This window comes from Sceloporus undulatus, chromosome 1, assembly GCF_019175285.1.
Source record: "Sceloporus undulatus isolate JIND9_A2432 ecotype Alabama chromosome 1, SceUnd_v1.1, whole genome shotgun sequence".
NCBI classification, from domain to species: Eukaryota; Metazoa; Chordata; class Lepidosauria; order Squamata; family Phrynosomatidae; genus Sceloporus; species Sceloporus undulatus.
This window is the reverse complement of record NC_056522.1, coordinates 317,154,588-317,176,026: the sequence shown is the minus strand read 5'-3', so window position 1 is coordinate 317,176,026 and position 21,439 is coordinate 317,154,588. Positions and strand designations below refer to the sequence as shown.

At 39.5% G+C, this 21,439-nt stretch overlaps 1 protein-coding gene across 9 annotated transcripts in view; it reads left to right on the top strand.

Annotated features, from left to right (window-relative positions):
- NUMB (NUMB endocytic adaptor protein) overlaps positions 1–21,439 on the top strand; it is a 98,803-nt gene that overhangs the window by 37,026 nt on the left and 40,338 nt on the right. The window contains exon 1 of one of the 9 annotated variants that reach the window (XM_042446926.1): positions 19,299–19,326. The exons of the other annotated variants lie outside the window; for them this stretch is intronic. The gene's annotated coding sequence lies outside the window, so the exon portion shown is untranslated. Of the gene's footprint in view, positions 1–19,298; positions 19,327–21,439 lie in introns of those variants that run through there. 9 annotated transcript variants of the gene reach the window in all.

Here is a 21,439-nt window from a genome sequence, read left to right as displayed (position 1 = left end):
ATGGGGTATAAAAGGTAGAATGAAGAACTGAATAATGAAAATATATAACAAACAATATACCAAGATTAATATAAATGGAGAGAAAACAGATACGATTAATATTGAGAAGGGTACGCGACAGGGTTGTCCCCTGTCACCCCTACTTTTCCTAATGGTAATGGAAGTAGTAAACGACAAAATCAGAAATGATAATAAAATTCAAGGTCTGAACATTTCTAAATTTTCCTTTAAAATTCGAGTTTTTGCAGATGACCTTGTTATTATACTGGAGAATCCTAGGAAAACAATTAAAGAACTTGAGGAAGTCCTAACAAAGTTTGGTACTCTGGCAGGATTTAAAGTTAATAAGAAAAAAAGTGGTCTTTTGGTTAAAAACCTTACAGCAAAGGAAGAGGAAGAATTGAAATTATTACGGAGTTTCATCTGATATCTAAAATTAAATATTTAGGTGTAAATTTGACAAAGGATAATTCTGACCTTTTTAAGAACAATTACACACCAACGTGGGAGAAAATTAAAGTTGATTTAAAAAGGTGGGATTCTCAAAATATCTCATTGTTAGGGAAAATTGCTATTATTCAAATGAATGTTCTGCCGAGAATGATGTTTTTATTTCAGACCTTACCAATCGTGACAACTAAGGGTATCTTTAAATCATGGGAACAAGATATATCAAAATTTTTGTGGCATAATAAGAAACCCAGAATAAAATTTAAGATTATGCAAGATAGTAGAGACAGGGGAGGATTAGGTTTACCCAACTTTGAAATTTATCATAATGCTTGTGCTATGTCCTGGATCAGAGACTGGATTCTATTATCTGATGAGAAAATGATGTATTTAGAATCTTATGGATTAGAGCTAGGTTGGCATGCATATCTGTGCTATAATAGTGTTCACAGTCTTAAAGTATTCAAACAGCATTTTGTGAGAAATGCATTGTTCTCTATTTGGACTAAATATAAAAAACTACTTTACAGACACTTACCAAGATGGACTTCCTCGCAAGAGGCTTTTCATAAGAAAGAAAAGTTCCAGTCTTATAAATGGTGGAGGTATGATGACATTCTAATAAGGAGAGGAGATAATGAAGAACTAAAAACTAATGAGGAATTAAAGGAGATGGATCCTTATTTAGATTGGTTTAAATATTGGCAAATTCGAGATGATTGGAAAAGAGATCACTCTGGAGATGGGATAGAGGGTAAAGAGACAGACTTTGATAAAATTATTAGAGGTTCAAGGCTAAAATTAATTACAAAATTGTATAAATTTCTGTTGAATATGGAAATGATGGAAGAAACTGTTAAGTCTAACATGATACGATGGTCCCAAGACATTGGCAGAGTTATCCCTATGGACAGTTGGGAAAATGTGTGGAAAAGAAACCTCCGTTTTACTAAATGTGTTAAATTAAGAGAAAACTATTATAAGTTATTTTTTAGGTGGTACTTGACCCCAATTAAGATTGCTAGATTGGCTAAACACGGCGTTTCTTACTGTTGGAAATGTAATCAAAAAGGAGGCACCTTATATCACCTTTGGTGGCAGTGTAAATCGGCTAAAAAATTTTGGATAATGATACACAGATCTATAACAAATGCAATGGGGAAAAATATTCCATTTACTCCTGAGTTATTTTTGTTAAATATTACTGATGGGATTTGGGACAATCTAGTTCAAGATGAGTTGAGTGTTTTACTATATGCAATAACTGCTGCTCGAATATTATTTGCCAAATACTGGAAAGCCAACTCTATCCCATCCTTAGAAGAATGGATTTTGAAATTGAATGAGTTAGCAATCTTGGATATGATCTCAATGTCCAAAAATGATAGAACAGTTCAGCAATATAAAGCAAAATGGAAAGAGGTTGCAAAACTACTGTATGGGAAAATAAGCTTTCTGTATAAATATCAGGGTGCAAGATCATTTGGAATAAGAGATATTTTATGTTAAATATTACATATGTATTTGTATTATCTCAATAATAATAATTAAAAAAAATTAAAAAAAGAAAAGAAAAATGGAGGACACAACCAACTAAAAGCCAGAAATATTAATAATTTTTTTAAAATTAATATAAATCCTTATTTACAAAAAACATCAGTATGGAGGACATTTTAACATTCTTACTAGACAGAAGGCACACAACAACAGACATAATAAAATACATCTCAGGAAGTAGAATTCAAAGATAAAGAGATGTTATTGTACCTGTGAGACTAAATGCATCTGAGAAAGCAGTCTAGGAAAGCTCATGCTGCCAACTTCTTGCTGCGGCAACGTCCCTCTGGGCCCCACACAGCTCTGCTGCTGCTGGAGGAGACCGCTGGAGGACTTCTCCATGGAGCCGCCTTCTAGAGGGCCCAATTGGCTGGCTAGGTCCCATGTGGCTCTGCCGCCTCTGGAGGAGGCTGCTGGAGGACTCCTCCATGGTGGCCTCCTTCCTTAGAGCCCAGCTGGCTGGCTCAGGCCCTGCACGGCTCTGCTGTCGCTGCAGGAGACCTTGCAGTGGAGCCCCTCCCCTAGCCCCTCCTTGGGCCCAGCAGCTAGGCCTTGCATCATGCTGCTGCTGCTACGCTAAAACACAACAGGAGAATAGCAATGGAGGAGGCAGCGCCGGGAGCCGGGACTAGCTCCAAACCCAGATGGTTAACAACTGTGAATGCCCTGGCAGAAACTGGGATATGGCAACCCTTGGTGTGACAAACCAAATTTCTGCTTCTGTAGGCCTCCAGTAGCAGGTTTCAAGTGTTTTGAGCCATTTTTGGCTTATTTGGGGGGTGGGTGGGGGTGGTTCAGGGTAGAGGTTGTGGGAGCTTGGTGTTGGTTTAGATAAGCAGAAGAGCTACTTTATATCATGTGCTACGCTTCCCCACTCTGGTTTAAGGACTCACCATAGACCTTAGAATTTTAGATACAGTGAGAACCATTGTGTTGTAGTGGTTTGTTTGTCACATATATTCACTGATAGATTTATTAGTTAAAACCCCTCCCTCTAGGAGACCAAGTTTCAAAATCCCTGATGAACCATGGAAACACACTGGGTGATCTTGGGTGTGTCACTCTTTCTCCGCCTCAGAGATAAGGCAGTAGTAACCTTCCTCTGAACAAATCTTGCAAGAAACCCCTGTGATAGGTTTTGCCTTGGGAAATAACTTGAAGACCCACACAACAAATTTACATGGTTATTTGGGTATGTGTGTCTGAGAGAGGGAGGGGTTCTAACTAATAAAGAAATAAATCAGTGAATATATGTTAGAATTACACCCATAGTTCATATTAATAATCAGTTGTCTAGCTATTGTCTGGAACTCCTTTCCATGGGAGGCTAGCCTAGCCCCCTTCCTGCTTTCCCTTCATCAACAAAGACATTTTGATTCAAGCAGGCTTTTGATATACAGTGAGCCCTTGGTATTCACTGGGGTTTGGTTCCAGGACTCCCCATGGATACCAAAATCCATGGATGCTCAAGTCCCATTAATACAGTGATATAGTGACATAGTGTGCCTTATATAAAATAACAAAATCAATGTTTTCTTTTTGGAATTTATATATTTTTGGAATATTTTCAAGCTGTGGATAGTTGAATCTGTGGATAAAGAATCCATGGATATGGAGGGCTGACTGTATAAACCTTGTCACGGAGGTTTTGATATGAAATGTGTACTCTATTTATGTTTTTAACTTCTGTATATTAAGTTTCAAAAATATTTTATTTGTGAGCCGAATTGGATTCCTTTCTGGGAGAAAGGCAGCATATTGATAAAACAATAAATAAATGTATGTATGTATGTATGTGCACGGATAGATGTAGAATGGTGCCAGGAGGATAAGCTTTGAGGAGTATAGAACTGAGGAAAGATACAGTGAGAGTGACTTGGCAGAGCGAGTGGGACTTATAACACCCTCATTCCTTGTAAACACCAGCTGCCCACTTTCATACAATATTGTTTACCTGAGTTTTATTATAGTTGGTTTTCTTTGCAGAAAATCTGTCTGAACATTCATGACATCAGCTATATAGTAAGTTGACTATCTAAAAAATAACACCAGTCTCTACTAACTGGTGGTAAATAAAGTTAAGTTTCTATACATGCTGTTCCTGCTAAATTCTTGATAACATGCAAGCAGTTTGGCAAGCAATAAAACATCAGGGTGTGGTTCTAAAATACAGTCTGAAATTATTGGCAGTTTTACAGTTTTTTTTTTTTTGTTTTGAAATCCAAAGTAGGTTTATGTCTTTCAGATTTCTCAAATGTGCATCATACCATAAAATTCTTTAAACCCTGATAAAGCTACTGCCCTTCAAATGTATTTAGCATGTATAGGCTGGACAAACAGAACAAAGCAATGAAATAGGACTTTTCTTTGTTATATTAAAAACCCTGCTTGATTTAGACATGAAAATGTTGCAAAACATATCCAGCAGTAGTAGCTTCCATGTTGGTGGAATGGTGATTCTGCTCCAGGCTTTGGTATGAACTTTAAAGAGCTGCCCCAGGTGCTGGCCATATTTGGAGGATAGTACGGTATTCAGAACGTTGGTTATGTCCTTTTAAAATATGGACTAAAACAGTGGTTGCATTGCATGAAGTGACATACAAGCCTTGACTTGTATTCAAGCATGAGTATACTAAACATCCTCCTCTCAAATGATTCTGACACATTTATTTCAGTTAGCATTCCCACCTTAGATAATTTATTCTTTTCTTTGCCCCTTGTTTTTCCTTCTGACTTCGGACTGTTGTAATTTGACTTTTCCATTTCTTGCCCCTGATATATGTAATTTGTATTGTTTATTCCCATGTAGTGATGCTTTTAATCTTATACTGTAATGTTTTTAACTTTGTATTTTACTGTTTTAATCCTTTGTAAGCCGCCTTGATCATATCTATGGAAAGGTGGGGGATAAATAAAAATTATTAATTATTATTATTATTATTATTATTATTCTCAAATTAAACACATTTTAATGCAAAATCTGGACATTGTGGAAGATAATTTGTTATCCTGGAATTAATGTTAGTATATTTAAAGCAGGGGTGGGTAATTCTTTTTCTCTTGTAGGGCTGCATTCCTTTATGGGTAATTTGTCCATGAATGGTGGCAGTGGGCAGGGCCAGAGCAAGAAGTGGTCCCTTTCACCATTTCCCCTTTTTTCTGCAACTATTTTTTATCTGTCCCCTTTCCCACCCAGCATACTGCAAGGAAAGGAGCACTTTCTTGCCAATTTGGCTTTTGAAATTAGGGCTGGGTTTGCACAAACCTGATTTAAACTTCTGTTGTTTGCATATTCAGGGAGTGACTCTGAAGCTGAAATTATTATGAATGGGATTGGTGGGAACCCTAGTGAAAATCTAGAATTGTAAATCAAGAGTCTGCTTGAAGAGACATAACAACAGCAAAGTAGGAGAATCCTTTTCTGTAACAGCTCTGCATCTCTAGAGGAAGATTTGTTGATGTTAACTGCCCTCAAGTTGGCCCTGACTCTTGGCAACTCTATGGATGAGATATCTCCAAGACACCCTGTCATTCACTGCTCTGCCTAGGTCCTGTAAATTAAGGCTTGTGACCTCCCTGATGGAGTCTATCCATCTGGCATATGGTCTTCCTCACTTTTTACTGCCTTCTATCTTCCCCAGGATTATTGCATTTTCTAGTGAGTCATTCCTTCTTATGATGCGGTCAAAATACGACAGCTCCAGTTTTGTCATCTTGGCTTCAGGGACCCATTTGCTTGTCTTTTTGGCTGTCCACAGAATCCTCAGTGCTCTTATCCAGCACCACATCTGAAATGAGTTGATTTTCTTTCTGTCGGCTTTCTTCACTGTCGAGCTTTCACATCTCCACATGGTGATGGAGAATATACAGTGGGACTTTGGTATCTGCAGACTTGCCATCTGCGGATGTGAGCATCCATGGACAGAAAGCCCACACTGTCCCCAATGGCAGCACATGCATGTGGCCGCCTTGCCATTAGAGACAGCCTCATTGTCTCCAATGGCAGCACATGCGTGCAGCTGCACTGCCATTAGGGACAACGGACTTCACCTCGTCATATTGTCCCTAATGGTGGTCCAGCTGCATGCATGCGCTGCCATTGGGGACAATGGAACTTGAGCATCCAAGGATGTTGGTATCTGGGGGGGGGGTGATCCAGAACTGATACCCTGTGGATATCGAGGGCCCACTGTATTGGCTTGGATAAGTCTAACCTTAGTACTTAGTTGTATATCTTTATGCTTCAGGATCTTGTCTAGATTTTTCATAGCTGTCCTTCCCATTCCTAGTCTGCTTCAATAGTCTCCATTCTGATCAATGTTTGATCCAAGGCATGGGGGACTCTTTTAACTATTTCGATTTCCTCATTATCTAGGTTGAATTTGTATAGATGCTCCATGGTAATATTTTTTATTTTTGTTTTCTTTATGTTCAGCAGTAAGCCTGCCATTGCATTTTCTTATTTAACTTTTTGTATTAATTGTTCTAAATCTATGATGTTTTCCATTAGTACAGTAGTATGGTTTTGTCTACATATCTTAGATTGTTAATGTTCCTTCTTCCTATCTTTACTTATCCTTTTCTTGAATCTAAACCTGCTCTTTGCATGATATTTTCTGTGTATAAGTGTCTAAGTTGAACAGGTAGGGTGATAGAATGTAGCCTTGCTTGAACCCTTTGCCAGTTGGGAACCATTTTGTTTCTTTGTCTTCTGTTCAAACAGTAGCCTCTTGTCCTACGTACAGATTTCTCATCAGGACTGTCAAATGTGCTGGCACTCCTATGTCTTTAAGAGTGTTCCATAGCTTTTTGTGATCTATGCAGTCAAAGGCTTTATGGTAGTCTCTATGCAACTATGGATTTTCCTACCCTGTTTCTCTCAATGTTTAATTGTCTGTGATTCCTTCCTGTCTATAAAGAGTGGTTTATTCAGTTTTAAAATGGTGTTCGTGGTGATGTTTGATAGCTCTTTGCTTATGGATTGTATAGTATATTACAACTTAGTAGCAGGAAAATTGGAAGAAGCTTAAAAACTATTGTGGAGGTGATGTTGTGTGCTTGGTACTGACAAGAAAAATGAACTGTTGGTTTCTGAGGCTGTGAAAATGCAGTCATGGTCCTGATGTTCAGAAATTAGTTTTAATGTAATGTGCCATGTCTCTTAAAACTGTAGTAAGTGAATGATTATAGAGAGTAACATTTTTTTAAAAAGGCAATTCTGAGGAAAATGAATGAGGGCAAAAATAACAAGCCTCTTGCTGATTATTGTTAAATGATGTTAAATAGAGCTAGTTTACTCTTGTTTGCTGTGATAACTTGGAAACATACTTGTTTGCTGTTTTGTACCTTTTTCTGGCATCTGATTTCAGTTTAGTATCCTATATACATCTAGTTGTAACTGAGAATTTGACATAGCCAAACACTCAAACTGATTTTTGAAAACATAATGGCTCAACAGATTCTATTGCTTTCACCAGGGTTTACATTCCTGTATATCTAAATAAAATGCTATGAAAAACTGGACTACAGAGAGAGTGGAAACCTGTCTTCATCCAATCCCATTTCCTGCTGCCCTCATCTGAAACCTACCAATTCATATCTCTTTTTTAAGGTGTCGAATCGTAGAGTTGGAAGAGACCACAAAGGCTATCCAGTCCAACTCCTGCCATGTAGGAATATACAATCAGTGCACTTCTGACAGATGGCCATCCAGCCTCTGTTTAAAAGCCTCCAAAGAAGGAGACATTGCCACACTCCAAAGCAGTGCATTCCACTGTTAAACAGCTCATACTGTCAGGAAGTTCTTAATGTTTAAGTGGAACCTTTCCTTTAGTTTGAAGCCATTGCTCTGTTTCTTAATCTCAGCAGCAGCAGAAGAAAACAATCCTGCTCGATCTTCAATATGATATCCTTCAAATATTTAAACAGGGCTACCATGTCATCTCTTAACTGTCTCAGCTCTTTAAACTGCTACTCATAGGGCCTGGTTTCCAGAACTTTCTCCAGTTTTGGCTGCCCTCCTCTGGACACATTCCAGCTTGTCAATATCCGTCTTGAATTGTGGTGCCCAAAACTGTACACAGTATTCCAAATGAGTTCTGACCAAAGCAGAATAGTATGGTACTACAGTCCGCCCTTTGTATCCATGGATTCGTTATCCACAGTTTGGAAATATTCAAAAAAGTACACATTCCAAAAAACAAACCTTGATTTCTCCATTTTACTTCACCATTGTATTTAATGAGACTTGAGCATACACGGATTTTACTGTCCACGGGTGTGTGTGTGTCCTTGAACCAAACCCCAGTGGATACCAATGGTCCACTGTTTTATTTCCTTTAATCTAGAGACACTACTACTGTTGATATAGCCTAGAATCATATTGCCTTTTTGCCTACCACATCACACTGTTGACTCATGTTTACCTTGTGTTCTAGTAAAACTCTTAGATCTCTTTCATATGTTCTCTTGTCAAGCTAGGTGTCATACATACTGTATCTGTATATTTAATTTTTTCTTTTTAATTGTAATACCGTACATTTCTCCCTGTTGAAATTCATTTTGTTAGTTTTGGTCCAGCTCTTGAATCTGTTGAGGTCTTTTTAAAATTCTGACCCTGTTCTCTGGGGTATTAGCGACCCCTCCTAATTTGGTGTCATCTGTAAACTTGATAAGCATGTCTTCTATTACATCATCCAAGTCATTTATAAAGATGTTGAATAGCACTAGGCCCAGGATAGAACCCTATGGCACCCCACTGGTCACTTCTCTCCAGGATGAAGAGGAGCTGTTTGGTCAGCTTTGGTTAGCACTTTTTGGATTTGGTTCTAACCAATCTACCTAACAGTAACATTGTCAAGCCCACAATTTACTAGATTGCTTGCTAGAATAATTTGGAGTGTGTGTGTGTGTGTGTGTGTGTGTCTGTAGCCTCTGTACTGCGTGATTTCTCAAGAGTCCAAAACACACTGCAGAAATAATCCAGTTTGAGACCTCATGAACTGCCCTGGCTCAGTGCTAGGGAGTTCTAGGAATTGTACTTTATTGTGGCACCAGAGTTCTCTGACAGAGAAGGCTAAATGTCTCACAGAATTACAGTTCCCTGAATTCCCTAGCACTGAGCCAGGGCAATTAAAGTGGTCTCAAACTGGATTATTTCTGCAGTGTGTCTTGGACTTGTAGTAGCTAGTGATAGAAGGCCTCTGCCATTGCTTTTTTCCCTCTCAGTGCAGCCCAGGACAAAAAGGAAGATACTGGAAATCACAAGAGTTCCCCAATCCGCTCCTGCCTTTTCCCTAGCTGAGTAGGAAAAAAGGAATGCTTCAAAAGCACGCATCTGATCAGTTTCTCCCAAATTAGATCCACTGAAATGAATGTGTTAATCATTGCTTACACATGTTCCATTGATTTAATTGGGTCTGCTCCCTTTGGGGCTAACAATGGTGCTCCATTTGAACATAATACCTCATGTTCAAAGTGTTGATAAAAATCTCAATCGCATATGCCCATCACCATTATAAAACAACATTCTCAGTTTTACTTGTAGGATGCCAGTGCCATTGTCTCTGCTATGGAGTTTATCTGGTGTTGTATCCCTTCCTCTCAGATAACAAGTCATGACATGTGCTACTGATTAATTAAAAACCAGTGGAAAAACTGCAAGTTCATCTTGTTTCTCTGAAGCCTTTGGTCTGAGCTGTTTGGCAACCACGTTAACAGTTTTCAGTGAAGCAGTCTGATCTCTGAGCAGCATACTGTTTTAGAAGCTTTCACTAAATGCTGTTTGATAAATTTGCTTTCACATGGAATATATCTGATCTCAACAGATGAATGCATGTATCTTAACTTGTTAAAGTACTAAAGTTTTGAGAAGATTTCCTGGCATGCTATTAAAACAAATACTTCTAAACATCTGTACTGTTAAAATGCTCATAACAATTATTTGTAGTCATTTAACTTACAGGTACCAGACTGCAACAGTTCAAGTAATTGTATAACTTGAGAGGATAATCTTAACAATCACACGGCAGTTAATCAAACAGTGATGACCATTTGTCTCCAACCGTACTTTAGCCTTACTGGGGTTTTTTGTTGCAATAGCAGCAGCACTGCAGAGTTCGAAACACTTCCAGCTGATATTTAGTCCATCTTGTGCTATAAACTTCCTGTCACTGGAACATGTAAGGCATTCCAGGTAACAACTAAGAATCTTCATGAGTGGAAATGCCTGCTTTGGCAAGCAGCCTTGAAACTCTTAGTATAATACAGGATGTTGGCAGTCTACTTTTGAATACTTGAAATTGTTGGGATAGTGCAGTTTGCTAGAAGGAAGATAGGATATCTGAGGGGGAAAAACACTGGCATGTGTTCATAAACACTGGCATTTGCTTTAATTCATGTTGGATTTATGTTCATCTTAGTCTTTTCAGTAAAGTTTTATAAACAGAAAGCTCTTCTCAGATGCATCCATACAGGTCTGCTGCCCTGAAGAAGTAACATGGGAACAGTTACTAGATATTAATAGTGATATACACATATAGCATCTTGTCTAGTTCTGATGCCTGATGTTACTTGAATGTAGCTTTACATCAGGATGGAGCATGTTTTGGCCCTCTTAAGTATTTGTGGACCACAAATTTTAATTCGCACTACTCTACCTAGGTAGTGGTAACATGCACTGAGAGTGGCAAGCCAACAGCAAATGAAAAACTCTTAAGCTTTAAGATCCAGGAGCTATGTGTGACTCTTCTCATAGACAGATGAATTGAATTGTATTATAGAGACCTGGCTTGGATGAAATTGGGAGTGGTGGAGTTATTCTCTTCCAGTTTTGGCTGCCTGTGTTCTCTGTGCAACAGCAGGTGAGGCCTGGGAGATGAGGAAATGGAGTTGGCAATGATCTGTCAGGATTCAGTCTGCTCCTTCACCCACTTGACTGCCTTGTCCTGCAGTCAACTGGGATGGAGTGTGTGTATTTGACGCTGGATGGCTATAGTACAGAAGAGGGATTCTGTTGGTATTACACCTCACCCCCTGCTGTTCAACAGCCTCCCTTTTTCACCTGGCAGAATTGATGGTGGTGTTGGAATCTGATCAGCTTGTTGAATTGGAGGTCTTCAATATTCATGGTGAGACCACTAAGACAGGAGCAGCTCAGGACTTCATGTCCTCTATGATGACTATGGGCCTGTCCCAAATAGTATTTGATGCCACTCATGATGCAGGTCACAGTTGAATTACTGGGTAGTTTTCTGTGCTGGGTGGCATAATGGTGATCTCAGCATAAAGGACCATTCCATAATTCTGTTGTTATTGAGTGATCAGTAGATGGAGTGGTTTGGATTCACTAGAACTTGGAAGTCTCTGCAAGGGTGGGGCTGGGGCGATTAAGATGACTGGATTCTTGATGGTTCTTGGGGAGTTTCCTGTTGAAGCCCTGGCTGATCTCTGGAAGGGAGAAATTACTTGGAGAGTAAGCACAATTGTCCCTGAGCATCCCCTCTCATGGAATGGAGCTAAGCAACCCCTCTGGTTTACTAGGGCCAATGGCAGCTGTTTAGAAACTTCAGCAGGTTCAGAATGCTGCAGCTAGACTGATGCCCAGGGGTGGTTATAGGGTGCATATAACTTTCTTGCTGAAACAACCTAATTGTCTACACTTAACTGGTTACACATCTGTTTATTGGCACAGTTCAGAGTATTGGTTATGACCTATAAAACCCTGTATGGCTTAGATCTGGACTGTCTGAAAGCCCTCAATTTCTTATATGAGTTTGCCCAAGCCTTATGACTTTTGAAGAAGGGCTTTCTCTCCATCTCACCGCACTCAGGCATGTCTAGTGAAGAAATGGGAGAGAGTCGTCTTGGTAGTTGCTTCTAGGCTACGGAATCCACTTCCAAAAAATGCTTAGTTGGCTTTTGCTGGCAGGCAAAGACCTTCTTTAAAAAGCACTTCAGCCTTCAACTGGTTGGAATAGAAGGATTTATAGTGGTGGGTGTGTTGTTTTAAACATGTATTATTTTAAAATGTTTTTAACTTTAAAATTAATGATTTAATAGAATTGTCACATGCTTTTAAAATTTTGTTCCACAGATTGTTTTACCTATTCTATTTTAACCTACAGTGTAAAATACTTTGGGTTCCATATTAGGAGAAATGTGACATATAAATAAAATAGTTTATATGGATCATTGCCTAATTAGTTTAGATTGCTTGCTGATGTGGACTTCTGTAGAGATTATGCACTCTCCCAGATGCCTGATAGATTGAAATGATTTCCTGAATGGTACTGATGGTGGTATTGTTGAAAGAATATAAAAATGGTCAGTATCAGTGGAATATAGAAATGGTGTGGGCAATTGATATTCCTCAGTCCTTGGTAGTCCTTGATACAACCAGATCAGCTCTGTAGTTTAACAGGGGATGGAGGATGGTGAAAGAAGAGGGATGATGGCTCAGGTACCACTGGCAGACAACCCAGGACAAATCCAGTTATCATGTATTAGAAATCGTCTGAAGAGAATACACCTGCTTTTCAGAACTTGTAAGGCTGGAGCTCCAGGAGACTAGGGCAGTTGCTGGTTTGTGGTTGGGACTCTTCATGTTACTCAAAATTACTTTGACTTGGATTCTGACAAGCTGACAAGACAATCTGATGTAACTTTGGCAGCCATATATCCTGTTACATGATATTCCTTTCAGCTTGTAGATATTCAAGATGTGGACAGGGTGTGTGGAGCAGAGAGGGGACCACCTGTTTACTGAACTCTGGCCCTTCCTGGTTGATCAAATCTGATCAGGTGAGATGATGGCTTTGGTTAAGGGAAGGAATTAATGCCTTCTTCCGGAAGGGTTTATCCCTATCTGCTTAAAAGAAACAGTAATAATGAATCTTTGAGTTGCTGTGCTTTGCTGAAATGGTTCCTTCACTAGCTATATAGCTTTATGTTATTTAATTTGCAAGAGTTGGGCCAATCATGGTAACAGGTATAGGACAATTTGTAATTAAGAATTCATAAAGCAAGAAAATGTTTAGTATTTACTTCTAATGAACAAAAACAAAAATGTATGAGACTGTATTATAATCCTTGTTAGGTACAAATTTTGCTTAGTTGAGACCAATGAATCTGATTATTAAATGGCAAAGCAATTCTTAGAGAACTGTCTCTGTTGATATCTCATAACTTAATTGGGATTTCCCTAGACTCCTGCATTTTAGCTGCCTCTCAGTAATGTTATAAAGCAGTTAAAACTTCATGCAGCTGTATTTTTACTTATTACTTATGTACATTATTATAAAAAATGACTACAATTAATTTGTTCTTTATTGGTCATTGGTTATTTATACCTTTTCTTAAAAAATCCAAATAGTTCTAGTTTTGGTCTTGAAATATTTATTATACCATAAAGTCTTAATTTTTACAAAGTATACAGAATGCTACCTGATAGTGTCTGCCTAATCTAATCTTTGCTGACTGGCAGTCACTCCCAGGTTCCCAACCTGACGTCATTCCCATCAGTGCCAGGAATGGAACCTGGGTGCAAAGCTTATGATCATTCATTGGACAATGTTTTGCCCCCACTAAAGGCAGGTAGGGCATTTATTTATCAACCTGTTAGAAAACTAAAGCTTTCTGGGCTGTTCACAAAACAGAGTTAGACCTACATGATATAGGTACATCGGAGAGATTGATTTTGTTCAGTAAGTTTACTAGGGCTAAACACAGCTATTTACATGGATGATCTTGATCCATTAATGGACAACTGTACTGTCCTGATGGCTGTCACGTTTGAAAGCAAAACATGCTTTCAAACCTGTTGTTTTTAGGTTTGGGTATCACCTTTTTGCTTTCTTCAACCTGATGGCTGTCACATCAGCGCAGCTGAGGCTGATTTAATTTTTCAAGATAGACTCCTATCCAGCTTCTGATCATGAACTCAATACTCCAGGTTGACTGCCCAGGAAAGGTTAAGAATAGTCCCGATCTGGTGTTCTCAACTCAAGTAGCTTCCAAACGCTGTATAAAATGAGCAAATGTAAATCTTAGACTCTTTGCTGAAACTTGAACAACTTTTAAAATTGAAAGACACATACTACAATCAAATGATGCTGAAGAGGCAATTAATTGCTGCTCCCAAATCTCTGCTTTCCAACCTCTTTTATTTCATGAAGCACAACAGAACAGGAACCTGAGCAAATCTAGAAATTTCAACCTATGATTTAATGATGAATGCAGACAAACAAAAAAGGAGCTACAAAGGTAGCCCCAAACCCTTAAGAATTGAAATGTTATTCTGCTTCCAAGCTCCTTTGTAGAATTGCAGAAACTTTATAAAAAGTTGATCCGAAAGAAGAAATATGCTTATTCTCTAACACAATGGCCCATGTTGGAACAATCTTTGGTATGCAATGACAGATCCAAATTCTGGCATATCATTTCTGTTATACAATACTCTTAGGATCCTTATATGGACAATATAATTTCTACAGATGAATGGGAGAGGCATTTTTGCTCCATCTTTTATGATAAAACAGCAAGATCACGATCTCCATCAGAAGATCATACTTTACCAAATTGGCCTCCAGTTTCCTGTGATGAAATTGTCATTAATTAAAAGACTTAAAATAGAGGAAGCACCTGGTGTGAATGGAATACCACCTGATTTTCTAATACAGCAAGCTGATTGGTGGATACCGGCATTAGCCACCTTGTGTACGTGTATTGACAGAACTGGAAATGTCCCCAATGATTGACCAATGGCAGTAGTGGTCCATATACAAGAAGGGCTCTAGATCTGATCCTAAGAATTATAGTCCAATTAGCTTTCTGGATGTGATTAGTAAGCTTTATGTAAGGCATTTACTGGATAAACTTGAGACTTGGGTGGACTCAGAAAATCTTTTGTCTGAGGAGCAGGCAGGATTCTGTCATGGGTAATTTAAAAGAAAACATTCTATTCACTGATGGTTGGAGGCAGCCTACATCTAGAGCAGCATGTCTTTCTCTCTCAGTTTCATGTGCTCGTCACAACAGATACTTCAGTGATGGCATGGGGAGTTGCATGACTAGATGCTCCATCCCGAGGTTCTGGTACCGAGGGAAACAATATTAAGGAAGGCAAAAGGGCTGGAGAAAATAATCAAACTGTCATAGAGGAAACAAGACAAATAGTGCAAGGACCCAACAGTGGGAGGCAAAAAACTTGCACAGGCAGCAAGTAAAGGGGACCCATGGTCTGCGATGTCTCTATACCAATGCACAGAGAATGAGAAATAAGCAAGTTGAATTTGAACTACTAGTACAACAAAGCAAATATGATATAATAGGCATCACTGAAACCTGGTGGGATGAATCTCATACGTGGAATGTAGAAATAGAGGGATATAACCTTTTTAAAAGAAACAGGCCAAACAGGAAAGGAGGAGGAATAGCACTATAAGTCAGAGATATTTACACCAGTGAAGAGATCCAGGATATTGATACTGGTAGCCATTTGGAGAGCATCTGGATAAAAATTAAAGGGGAGGGAAACAACAAGGATGTTATGGTGGGAGTCTGCTACAGACCCCCTAGTCAGATGGAAGAATTGGATGATGCCTTTCTAGAACAGATGACCACACAGTCAGAAAAGAGAGATGTAGTAGTGATGGGTGACTTCAACTATCCTGATATTTGCTGGAAGTCAAACTCAGCAAATTCCTCAAGGTCTAGCAAATTCCTCACTTGCCTCGAAGACCATTTCATTGTCCAAAAGGTGGAAGAGGCAACAAGGGGGTCAGCTATTTTAGATCTGATCCTAACCAACAGGGATGACCTATTTAATGGAGTGCAAGTGGTGGGATCCTTAGGTGGAAGTGACCATGTACTCCTGGAGTTTGTTATACAATGGAAAGGAGAAGCCAGGCATAGTCAGACACGCCTTCTAGACTTTAGGAGAGCGGATTTCAGTAAACTTAGAGAAGTATTGAGGGTGATCCTGTGGTCAGAAATACTAAAAGGGAAGGGAGTTCAGGACGGATGGGAGTTTCTCAAAAGGGAAATACTGAAGGCACAATTTCAAACAGTTCCAGTGAGAAAGAAAAATGGGAGGTGTCTCAAGAAACCAGGATGGATGACTAAGGAACTTTTAACTGAGCTAAGTTTGAAACGGAACATGTATAAGACATTGAAAAATGGGGAAATCACCAAAGAGGAATTCAAACAAATAGCGAGCCCGTGTAGGAGTAAAGTCAGAAAAGCCAAGGCACAGAATGAATTTAGGCTTGCTAGAGAGGTTAAGAACAACAAAAAAGGCTTTTTTGGATATGTCCGCAGCAAAAGGAAGAAGAAGGAAATGGTAGGGCCACTGCGTGCAGAAGATGGCAAAATGCTCACAGGGGACAGAGAAAAGGCAGAATCACTTAACACCTTCTTTGCCTCAGTCTTCTCAGAAAAGGAAAAGAGAGCTCAACCTGAGGATAATGGAGCAGTGGGCAGAATAGGGGAATTTCAGCACAGAATAAGTAAAGAGATAGTATAGGAATATCTTGTTAATCTAAATGAATTTAAGTCTCCAGAACCAGGTGAACTACATCCAAGGGTATTACAAGAACTGGCAAATGTAATATTGGCAATAATCTTTGAAAACCCCTGGAGAACAGGAGAAGTCCCAGCAGACTGGAGGAGGGCAAACATTGTCCCCATCTTCAAAAAGGGAAAAAAGAGGATCCCAACAATTATCGTCCAGTTAGTCTGACATTAATACCAGGAAAGATTCTAGAGCACATCATTAAACAGAGTCTGTGAACATATAGATGGCAATGCCATAATCACAAAAAGTCAACATGGGTTTCAGAGAAACAAGTCATGCCAGACAAATCTGATCCTTTTCTTTGATAAAATTACCAGTTTGGTAGATAAAAGGAATGCTATGGATATAGTATATCTTGATTTCAGTAAGTCCTTTGACAAGGTTTCCCATGATATTCTTGCAAACAAGCTTGTAAAATGTGGGCTAGACAAGGTAACTGTTACATGGATTTGTAATTGGTTGACCAGCCGAACCCAAAGGGTGCTCAATAATGACTCCTTTTCATCCAGAAGAGAAGTGACCAGTGGGGTCCCACAGGGTTCTGTCCTGGGCCCAGTGCTATTTAACGTCATTATCAATGATTTGGATGACAGAATTGGGGACATACTCATCAAATTTGCAGATGACACCAAGTTAGGAGGAATAGCTAATACTCCAGAGGACAGGATCAACATTAAAAATGACCTGAATAGACTAGAAAGCTGGGCCAAAGTTAACAATGAAATGAACGGATATAGGATGGTTGACACCTGACTGAAAGAAACTACGTGTGAAAGGGATCTATGAGACCAAGTAGACCACAAGTTGAACATGAGTCAACAGTGTGATGCAGTAGCTAAAAAGGCCAATACAATTTTAAGCTACATCAGTAAAAGTATAATGTCTAGATTAAGAGAAGTAATAGTGCCACGATATTCTGCTTTGGTCAGGCCCCACCTGGAGTATTGTTTCCAGTCCTGGGCACCAAAATTCAAAAAGGACATTGAGAAACTGTTGAAAGGAGGGCGACTAGAATGGTGAAGGGTCTGGAAACCATGCCCTATGAGGAACGACTTAGGGAGCTGGGGATGTTTAGCCTGGAGAAGAGAAGGTTAAGAGGTAATATGATAGCCCTGTTTAAATATTTGAAGGGATGTCATATTGAGGAGGGAGCAAGCTTGTTTTCTGCTGCTCCAGAGAACAGGACCCAGAACAATGGATGCAAGCTCCAGGAAAAGAGATTCCATCTCAACATTAGGAGGAACTTCCTGACAATAAGGGCTTTTCGACAATGGAACACACTCCCTCGGAGTGTGGTGGAGTCTCCTTCTTTGGAGTTCTTTAAGCAGAGGCTGGATGGCCATCTGTTGGGTATGCTTTGATTGAGATTTCCTGCAAGGCAGGGGGTTGGACTGGATGGCCCTTGTGGTCTCTTCCAACTCTACGATTCTCTGATTCTATGATTCCATTACTGGCACACTCTGGTTCTGGAGCTCATCCAAAACAAAGCTCCGTGCAAGGAGTTTTGTTCCTGACTCATTGGTTTGTGGCGGGGGGGGGGGGGGGGTTGTGTGAAGATCCCTTCTTGTTTCATTGTAGAGGGATTAGCAAATAGCAATAGCAAGTATGTTTCTATACCGCTTATCAGTGCACTTAAGCATTCCCTAAGTGGTTTACAAAGTGTTAGGTACATGGATTGCCATGCATGCTTTTCCTTCCTTACCTTTTCTCACCAGGGAAATAGCCAAGCTTCATTGGAACAGAGCAGCTTGCATCCTGATCAGCCTGTGGTGGCCAAGGAAGTCATAGTTTGCCTCTCTTCTTCACCTGTCTTGTGGGGGAGGGGTCCAAGTTCAATTTCCAGGCTGACCAGATCTCCTCACCCTGTACTGAGCCCAGGTCAGGTGTCATGATGTCAACACCCTCAACCTCATGACACCTCATGATTGTTCATTACCCTCCTTGCCATTGCTGTCAGGGACATTATTGCTGTTGTTCATCAACCTTCCACAATTCCAAATCCTCAGAACCTCAAGTCTTTGTTGTTTTCGTTAGTGGCGTGACATGACGTTCAGTGGTGGCATGGCCATGTTGGTGTGGTTGTGTGCATTTACCATCGAGGAGAATAGGATGGGGCTATCCATGGATGCTCCAATCCATCGATGGCAAACCTGCAGATAGTAAGAGTCGATTGTACTAGCTTATTTGCAAGAATGTCATGGGGGGCTTTGTTGAAGACCTTACTGAATTCAGGAACTGATACATCTGCAGCATCCCCTTCAACTACTATTCTTGTGGCTCTAACAGGTGTGGTACAGATGGCGCTAAAGCATCGTGCTGGTGCCATACTAGGGTTAAGGGAGCACGCAGCAACTGCACGGTCCCTAACCCTAGTACAGCACAGCACTGTAACAATGGTGGTGCCCTGTATACACGGGTGCCGCCATTGTTACGTAAGCGCCGTGTGGCTCGATGCTTACGTAACAAGTGCACCAGTGGTGCACTTGTTACGCCACCCCTGAGGCTTTAAAAGAACCTGCTTTTTTAAGCTTATTGACAGTGGTTCTGAGTTGACTTCTGCCAGTTCTTTTAATACTCTTGGATGTAGTTCATCTGGCCCTGGAGATTTGAATGCACTTAGAGTAGTCAGGTATTTCTCTGTTACATCTTTACTTATTCTATATTCCATTTCCCATACTACATCATCTGCTCCATTTTCCCCAGGTTTAATACTGCTTTCCTTTTGGGAAGAGACCAAAGCAAAGAAGGTACTGAGCAGTTTTACTTTTTCTCTGTCCCTTGTTAGCATTTTGCTATCTTCTCAGGGCAGTGGCTTTACCATTTTCTTGTTCTTCCTTTTGTTTGGGACATAGTAGTTGCTTTTTTACTTTTTGTTTCTTTGTGAAAAATAGTGAACACTAGAGAAGGTTGGTGGCCTGGCTTTCATTCTGAAAATTATTAAGAGGGCATACTGCATTTTAGATACAATTGAGACCAAATTTAGTTGTAACAAGTAAAAGTAGTTTAGTGGAGATAAGCCATCCTGAGCCTTGTATTTGCATATTCTCTTTCCTTCTTATCTTATTTTGCAAGGAGGAGATTAGGAGCATTGACTCCCAATTTTACCATGATTCTCTCCCAACATCTAATTTCAATCTGTGGTTTGTTCAATGCAGTGAGAACAAGCCAGGATTAAATGATGTTTTTTCTGATTCCACTATCTAGATAAACTGTAATTTCTTGTAGTTCATATATCATGGTTATCTGTGGTTAGTTTATAACAAGGAAAGGATGCATCCCATCACTTTGTTCTAATTCATGAAAGAGGACGGGATGTGTGATCCCTTGGGCTTGTTGCAGCTCACTCACATAGTGGAAAGTTGTTTTCCCATTACATTTTATTTTTTTGTTGTGCATGCTTAAAAGATTGAGTGTGTTTTTATTTAAAAATGCAGTTTTGGATGTTTTAAGTGCTGTTACGTTTGCTCATGAATGAAAACAACATAAAACTTAAATGTATAGGTTTGTTTGGCATAATTGCTCATTCTTATAACAGTAGCATAGGTAAAAATAGACATAGCTGGGTTCACTTTCTAAATTTCTGTGTCTAGCAGATCATCCTTTCATTTGTTTGGAGAGAAAAGCCAAACGAAGACTTGATTATTAATAATTTGAATGTGTGAAACAGCTGTATGTATTGTGTAAAAGCTGCATTTATTTATATGGATCACAGTTACATATTCATTGGAATAGGATATCCAAATGGCAGGTGCATTATTAACTCTGTTCATAAGCCTTCAAAGGCCTTGGCTACCGGAAATGTTGTGACATCTATACAGTAGGCAGTTACTTCCCTCTAAAATGTTAAAGCAGTTTTCAGCCTTCAACCACCGCTTTGTAGAATGTGAAGTCAAAGGCTTTCATGGCTCGCATCCATAGTTTTTTATGGATTTTTCGGGCTATGACGCCGTGTTCTAGATGAGTGTATTCCTGACGTTTTGCCAGCAGCTGTGGCTGGCATCCTCAGTGAAATGGCATTCTTTGAGGATGCCAGCCCTAGCTGCTTGTGCACTGGCCTCATAGCCCAAAATCCCCCACAAAAACAGTGGTAGAATGTATTGGCAGGCTGATGTATTTTGATGCTGGTTCTTTTGTGTTGTCATTTCTGTTGTCAAATTTGTGTCCCATTATCTTGTATTGATGTGTCTCCACACTTACTGTGACAGTACTGTTACAAGTAATACAGTGTCATTCACAACATCAGATTTGCTCACTTACTCTTTTTTCTGACTTAATGCATGTCATTCTTGCCAGCAGTGCCTCTCTGCACTTTAGGGCAACAAGACAATCTCTATGCAAAATACTCTTGTGCCTTATATATTGTACTTCATCAGACATCAGAAAAAGTGGATTATAAACCACAAAATCTTATGCTGAAATAAATCTGTCAGTTTTAAAGAATCCTTTTTGTCTCTTTAAACTGATAATTGAAACATGTTGCACTACTTGTATTTTTCCTTCTGAGATGTTACTGAGCCATTAGTTTAGATGGAGAGGCATTTGTTTTTTAAAAACACCATTCAATCATGTAAGTCTTGAACTACCCTGTTTCCCCGAAAATAAGACATACCCATAAAATAAGCTGTAGCAGGATTTCTAAGCATTTGCGCAATATAAGCCATACCCTGAAAATATGACATAGTGATAGGCCCAGCGGAAAGATTGGAGGCAATGGTTCTAAAGGAAATGGAGTCACAAGAAATTCAGGATGGAATTCTGGGTTTGGAGAGTTATGACAATGTTCCAGAGGAAGACGACTTAACTATATTTGAATAAATGTACATTGTTGTATCATATGTAATAAAAATAAGACATCCCCTG